The sequence below is a fragment of the Lonchura striata genome, chromosome Z (assembly GCF_046129695.1).
Source record: "Lonchura striata isolate bLonStr1 chromosome Z, bLonStr1.mat, whole genome shotgun sequence".
Taxonomy (NCBI): Eukaryota; Metazoa; Chordata; class Aves; order Passeriformes; family Estrildidae; genus Lonchura; species Lonchura striata.
The window spans coordinates 79742721-79750197 of record NC_134642.1 but is presented as its reverse complement, the minus strand read 5'-3'; the positions used below and the strand labels follow the sequence as shown (position 1 = coordinate 79750197).

At 44.3% G+C, this 7477-nt stretch overlaps 2 long non-coding RNA genes across 2 annotated transcripts; one reads left to right on the top strand and one right to left on the bottom strand.

Annotated features, from left to right (window-relative positions):
- Positions 1-2844: 2844 nt before the first annotated feature.
- On the bottom strand, positions 2845-4031 carry LOC144248305 (uncharacterized). The gene is made up of 3 exons (XR_013341682.1): positions 3905-4031; positions 3393-3478; positions 2845-3240 (listed from the first exon to the last, which is right to left on the bottom strand). It is a non-coding gene; the product is annotated as an uncharacterized LOC144248305 (long non-coding RNA).
- A 902-nt stretch (positions 4032-4933) lies between these two features.
- Positions 4934-5673, top strand: LOC116184601 (uncharacterized). The gene is made up of 2 exons (XR_004149358.2): positions 4934-5078; positions 5508-5673. It is a non-coding gene; the product is annotated as an uncharacterized LOC116184601 (long non-coding RNA).
- The last annotated feature ends 1804 nt before the right edge of the window (positions 5674-7477 follow it).

Here is a 7477-nt window from a genome sequence, read left to right as displayed (position 1 = left end):
GAAGGTCTTATGTCACATCTGGCCTCCTCTGGGTGGTTTGTCTAAGCAAAGGTGTCTGAAGAGTGCCACCCCACCTGGGTGCTATTCCTGGTCCGTAGGACTGCTGAGGTTTCATTGCCCTGACATAGTTTCCAGGCTTCACTGTTCTGTGTCCTTGTGTGGAATGAACAGAGGAGTGCTTCCTCACCTCGTGGAAGTCGTGGGGGAAGGAGCACACTCAGAACTTCACAAACATGCCCAGGTATAATGGGCGGTACACTTCCAACAGCTATGATAGTTATTTCACAATATTACTTCATCTTTGTGGCATGTTTTTTGGTGGTGCTGAGGACAGACACAGATTCTTTTCCAAGGAGCTCACAATCTGTAAAAACGACAGATGGATGAAAAGCATACCAATAGAGTGACAAGGTAAATGAAGTACCTTGTACTCTTTTCAGTGTTATTTATTCAGATTTTTCTGTTGATTCTTTTATCTTCCATACAGTGTTTAGTATTTTATAGCTGCTTATTAGCTATCCTTCCAGTACTACAGTGAGGTTAATCATATCCAAGTTAGGAACTTGAAAACTGGCAGAAAGGTTAACTCTTCTCAAAGTCTCACAGTAAGACAATGAAATATTTCCAGCAAGGTTAAAAGACAGGCTCCAACCATGCACAGCTTTTTTGCAGTAATTGTTTATACTTATCATGTGCTTCTACTTTCTTAAAAAGTATATAATTCAAGCAACTTAACAATGGATGTGTTTCCTTTACAGATCAGAATTATCAAATCAGACTCTGATCTTGCCACAGATGCTCAGGAGCACTCCATGCCCTGTGAGCTTTGTTGACCATTACCTCAAATTTTGTCTGCTTCTTCTCTTCAGCATTTTATGCCAGCCAGCTGCTAGAGTATGATGTGGGCTGCTTCTTAAAAGAGTCTCTTCTCAGAGCATTATCTTGACCTGGGGTAATTTTCTAATTTTTTGCAGCCAAAATCTGTACCCCTTCCTGCATGCTGCATGTCCCTGATGCAAAGTCCATGCTGTTGCTAGACAAGAGACAACTTATACCTGCCACTTTACCACCATTTTCCCCACCCTTCCACCCTCCATCCCACTCCCTGTAGCCATTCCTTACCCTTGCCATGGATAAGGAAATCCCTGGTCCTACCTGCCATTGTGCCTTCTCACAGCACAGCCAACATTTGAGCTAAAAAAAAAAAAAAAAACAAGCATTTTCGGCAATCTAAATCAGACCATGTTAACAGAATTGGATTCTTTGGATCATGAAGGAGAGTTGCTGATGGCTCACAGCCATTTTATACAAAATTCCCAGTTCTAACACAACCCTATTCCATCTGTGCAACCCTTCTGCTCTGGTCTCTTTATTCAGGCAGCCTTATCCCATTTAGAGAAACCCTGAAAGTAGGATACATACAAGAAGGGCATCAGACTGTGTGAGTGTGTTCCAAGTGTTATAAATGAAAATTAGTCCAGCCAAGTTAAAAATGAAATAATAAAAAATTTATTTAGGATCGAATTCTCTCTGAGCCAGCCACAAGGAAAAGGACAGTGCCGAGGAAGGACGCCTCTTGGCAGAGGTTCCCCTGGACACACACACCACCCTCCTGGACCCTGCAGTTCTTATAGGAAATTTTCTGCCCAAGGCCAGGATTTCAGCCATCTGCCTTTTCTTTCCATTCAGAGCCCCACATATTCATAAAGTTCTTCTCTCCAAGCTGGGGGCTGAACAATCCAGGTCCAGGTGTCTACAATTTTTCCTGATGGTTAGGGGAACTGTGGCATTCAGATGTATCAGCCCCTAGGACTGGGATGCAAAATAATCCAGTGGAATCATGGGAGGGGGTTCTGGGGATGAAAACCACCCCAAAATGAAAAAGAGGGGCACAGTGGAGGGGGCTGGATGGGTGTGCAGGTTGGGGAAAAGGGAACCCCATCCCTAGGCTGTGTTTGACCTGTCACCATAACCTGCAGAGGTCCAGACTGGACTGGGCTGTGGGAAGCAGGCACAAGGAAGGCAGTCACTCTTCCTGGTGTTACCAGGAGGGAAGGAGAGGGATAGCTGCTGCTGGACCTCGGCAGCAGGCCCTGTATATCCCCCCACCCTGCGGCTACCAGTGTACCAGGAGGAAAGGAGAGAGGACGCTCTGCTGATCGGGACTGCAGATACAGACTGGACACATCTTCACCTCCAGCTGCCAGTGTGCCACGGAGACTCCAGGGACAGACTCTGCAGCCTTCTCATCCTTCGGCTACCGGAAGAATCTACAACACCCCCCTGCCGAGCTGACTTTTTAATAAAGAGCTGAACACTAATAAAGGCATAGACCCTGTTCATTTCACAGCGATCCAAATGATCCCAGTCTTGGGTCATTACCAAGATGATCAGGTCCCAGGTGTTCTAGTATCTTTTTGGGACAGCCCACCTCTGGACTAGCCACATGTATTAGATTGTAAATGAGTCATTGTCCGAAAAAGACCGGCTCTGGTGTAACTGAATATGTGAAGTAGGGGGGCAGCTCACAGTGCTGGTAATAACTAAATATAATACATGCCAAAACATATTTCCCTTGATTCAATACAACAATATTTCATTGGTGCAAATTATAATCATACATATCAAAAGGAGGGCTACTATGAAGGTGAAAAATCTTGAGGGCCAGATTTACAAGGAAGGTCTGAGGTAAATTTGCTTGTTCAGCCTGGAGAAGAGCAGGTGACAAGTGACCCTGTCATGGTTTGACACTGGCACAATGCCAGTGCCCCCATGAAAATGTGATCCCTCCCTTGAATGCTGTGAAGTGGAATCTAGAATAGAGCAAAGCAGGCCCAAGCTTAATAACAGGAAAAAAACTTTATTAAACTACCACTACAAAAGAAAAGAGAAAACTAAAGAAGGGGGAAAAAAACCACACAAAGATCCAAATGAAAACCTTGCAAAACATTCCTCCCCCCACCACCCAACTCCAACAAACCACAGTGAGACACAATCTGGACCCCAATCAGGTTTCCACCCTCCAGACAATCGATACTCAGTCCATCGAGGGAACAGAGTCTCTCCTGTGCCACAGACCCCCCAAGAAACACAGCTCCACATCCTGTGTTTCCATGTCACACATGGCACCGCCCGGAGAAAAAGTTTGCCATGGTGACCTTTCTCCTTTCCATGCACAGTGCTCTCACCAAATGCATGGATGGACAGACTGCCTTTAGGATTTTTCCTTTCAAGGATGCCCTGCCAAGAGGGGAGAAAACAACAGTTCAGTTTTTCATTGTTTGGGACCACAGTACCCCCCATTTTCCCCTGGGGCCGAGGGTTCAAGAACAGAGATCTTCTTCTCTTCTCTTTCCTTTCCAGGACAGGGGTGCCACCACAAACCCCCTAACCTTTTCTCTGTTCACTCCACTTTTGTCTTTTTCCCAGCTGAAGCAGGTCTCTTGGCTCACTGGCATCCTCCCAAAACACAGTCCCTCTTGAAGGAGAAGATTTGGTTCAGGTTGTGGCTAACATGGAAAAGTCCAGCCAAAAACCACTCCTTGTCCCCCTCCCATCCAGAATTCCTCCTTCCAACATCCCATCCCAGGGTCCAAGGTGTCCCTCTTCCACTCTTTCAAACCGAGGAGGGGAAAGGAAAATTCACAAAGCTTTCATTTCTCAAGGAAGGGTTAAAAGTCTGAACTCCCAGGATGGCTCGATGCCCAGACATCCAGCAACTCCCACACAACTGGGCACCTTGCAGCAGCTCCCCCCCACCCGCTCCTCCTTCCTTGAGGCTTTCTCTCTCCCTCTCGGGAGAGGAACTCTGGGCGGGGGGAAATGGAGACATCCCAGATTTCTCCACCCTTCTACCTGCAGTGGCCAGCCCAGTTCCAGTCCTTCCACCACCCTTGGGCCCTACCTTTCAGGCCATGGGGGCTTCCCCTCCCCCACCCAGCTCGTGGCTGGGCGGGGGAAGGTCTGCACTGCACGCTGACTGGAACCAAAGAGAGCCAGTTCTCCTGGGAATTCTGCTTTCAACCCCTCTGTGTTCTCAGAGGCGTGTCTACTTTCAATTGGTCAATATCTAAATTGACCTCTGCCTTCCGGAAAAAATTCTCTTTCCGTGTCAAACCACGACAGACCCCATTACTTCCTCATGGGGGCTAGCAGCTGGGGAGGTTCAGGTTGGCATTAGGAAAAGTTCCTTCTCTGAATATGGTAGGGCACGGTAAGGACTTAATGAGCACAATTGCTTGTCTTGAACACTGCTACTACAGAAGGACTTTGCTATGGGATAAGCACAGATGGGAACAACAGGATGGCTCTGACTCCAAGGACGGTGTAATTGAGATCTGGCTAGCACATCCTGTGTAATGGATGCAGACAAAAATTCCCACTGTGGCAAATTGTGTAAAGAAGCAAATGCTCATAGGGTTAAAGATCCCCTCAAGTTACAGAACAGATTGTACCTGTGACCACAGAAGCTCCTACTGCCAAATATGCCTACAAGAATACCTGAAACTGGACTGTAAATTAGGCCACTGTGGAGGGACAGATAAACAAACCTGGGAAAGAAGAGCATGTCACTAAATAATGGACATAAAGAATGCAACCACAAGGAAAGCCATCTCAGCAACTGTGCTGAAATCAGCTCTGAATGGGTGAAAGGTAATTCTTGCAGGGGGAGATTGTGACTACATATCAGAAGCCACTGACTTAAAAGAAGAGAAAGACTGAGCATGGGACTAATTAGTATGAGAAGACAGGGAATAATTTAACCAATTGCAGATCATTTAACCAACAAGCAGATCGTGACACCAATAGAATAAGAGAACTGTGTAACTAGTTGTGAGAGACTGGAATGTTAATGGTTAATATTCAAACAGTCTTCCGTTTACAGTGATTGCCCAGGTGCAGAGGAGGTGCACACCCATCACCCAGGGCAACAGCTGAGTGCTGAACAAGACAAGGGAGGAGGCTGATAAGAGGCAAATCCTACTGAGGTGAAAGAGTGCTTTTCATCATGCCAATGTCCATACACAAGTGGCTCAGCTGTGAAGACTGCCCTCTGGGGAAGCACCAGGACATTCACAGTAGGTCTGATGTTGATTATCTCTATTTAAGGGCCATAATTCACACAACAGATACTTCACCGATGTAAGAGGCAGCTGTAAAATCTCAGAAATGGTAATTTAGCATCAAAGATTCCCAAAATATCCCTTGATCCTCAGCATTACATCATCCATTGTAAAATTCACTACCCCAGTGGGGGTACTTGGGCATTCTCACAGAGCCTGAGCCTATATTAACACACCAGATTTTGTGTGTCAGGGGCTTCCCCCATCTCAAATGGATCAAGATTGTGACCATCACTTTGACAAGACTGTGACCAACACATTGACCAATGGACATAAATATTGCAAGAATCAAATCTTGCTGCAGAATCCACAGGTGGTGACCATGTACCTGTCTACGCTTATCCTTTTTTTCTCTTTCTTTCCTTTACCTTATACATTGAATAGTCTCAGGACTCCCACCACTGAGAAGCCCAGGATGATTAAGGATCAACAGGATGCCACTGGATCCTTAAGTGGTGACTGATCTGTCTGCATCCCTCCTCTCTTTTCCATTTCTTTCTCTCTCTCCACCTCACATTTTGTTGTTCAATTAAATCTGTGAAAAACTGCATTGACTTGTTTGTTCATCAAAAGTATGAAAATAGGATAAAAGGGTTGGGGGGTCGGGGCATGGAATTTGCAGGCTTGGGCAAGGCTGCTAACGCAAACAAAGATTGTGAAAGATCTTGCAGGACTGGCTGGAACTGATAACCGCAGTGGAAGGAGATCCATCACCCCCACTTGTGAAACCAATTGTTGCTGGAACTGATAACCACAGTGGAAGGAGACCCATCACCCCCACTTGTGCTGGATAAAAAGGGACTCAAGAGAAGGAAAGGTTGTCAGCTTTTGGCGGAGCCACGCTCCCAAGCTGCACCCAGTGCTGTTTGCTTGCTATCGCTTGCTGTAATTAATAAAATTATTAATTGATCTTAAAAGGCTGAATCAAATTATTCGCCTCAATTTATAACAAATTCATATTGTTGACTTTGGCAGATTGTCACATTTGCACCTTAATTCAGGCAGAGGCATCTCTCACTAATAGGATCATATCAGGCACTGGAACTAGCTCCCCAGAGAAGTGATCATGGCATTAACCTGGCAGAGTCAAGGGACTGTCTAAATGATGCTCTTGGTCATATGGTTAATTTTAGCCAGTTTTGAAAGGAACAGGGAGCTGGGGTAAGTGATTCTTATGGCTCTTTTCCAACTTGAAGTATTTTATGACTTCCACCAGAGCATGTTCTCCCAATGGACAGAAACAATAAGGGCACAACCTGGTTAATTTGTACCAAGGCTGGTTTCTCCATATTTACAGCAAAAAGAAGATAAATCTGGATAAGTGTCATGACAGAGATATGTACACTGATATTTTCTTGCAGTGTTTTTGTGTCAAGAAACTTTCTAAAGCTGTACAATATTTCAGGTTTATTTACAGCAAGGCCTGTACTGATTAGTATAGACATTTCAATTCAATCAACAGGAGTGCTAAAACTGTACTTGAGAAAAATGCCTTTTGCTTACCTTTAATAGCATTTCTGTTTGGGAAAAATCAATGCCAAACAAAGAAACTGTCAGTGTCAGCCTTACCTAAATTTGTTTGATCATGCTGTAACATATATTTGAAAAGCACTTTCAAGTCTTAGAAGGGGAGTAAAGGTTAAGTATCAGCAACAATGGGCAAATACAGCTGGTAACGTCATAAATAGTTAACAATATTATATGGATGTCATGCTCTTCCAAAGTCATTACTGCAGTTTTGTCTTCAAAACACCATGGGGAATTTGTGATAGGTTTGACACAAAATGTCACTGAAAATGAAAAAGAGAGTACAATTCTGAATGTGATGATGGAAGCATTTGCAGACTGGTATTGTTTGTCCAAATGAATAGAAGAGAGCTAATGATTCATTTTTGCTGGCTTTACTTCTTACTGAATTAGTCACAGCGAAGGTTGCAGCTAGGGAAAAAAAAAAAACAACAACAAAAAAAAACCAAAAACCAAAAAACCAACACACTGAAATGGAAGAAAATGACCAAACATCAGACTCAGAGAGAATGGTAGGGGGACTGGAAATTTCAAAGCATCATTTTTTTGGCCTACTGGTTACCTTGCCAGAATGGCAGATATGTACTTGCTTTTGTGGACCTGATGAGGACATAGAAGCCAAAGTGTAACTAGATGCTTAATGTACCTTTGTCATTTGTTTCTTGTCATAACATGAAGGAGATGCCCTATGGATCTTTGATTCATACTTGATTTCAGATCCATTTTTACCCTAAGCACCTTGCACATAATCCACAGCAAACCAGTCCTGAATAATGAGAGTTGAAAGCAGGTCTTTAGTCTATTTCATCCCTCTCTAAGAAAGGCTT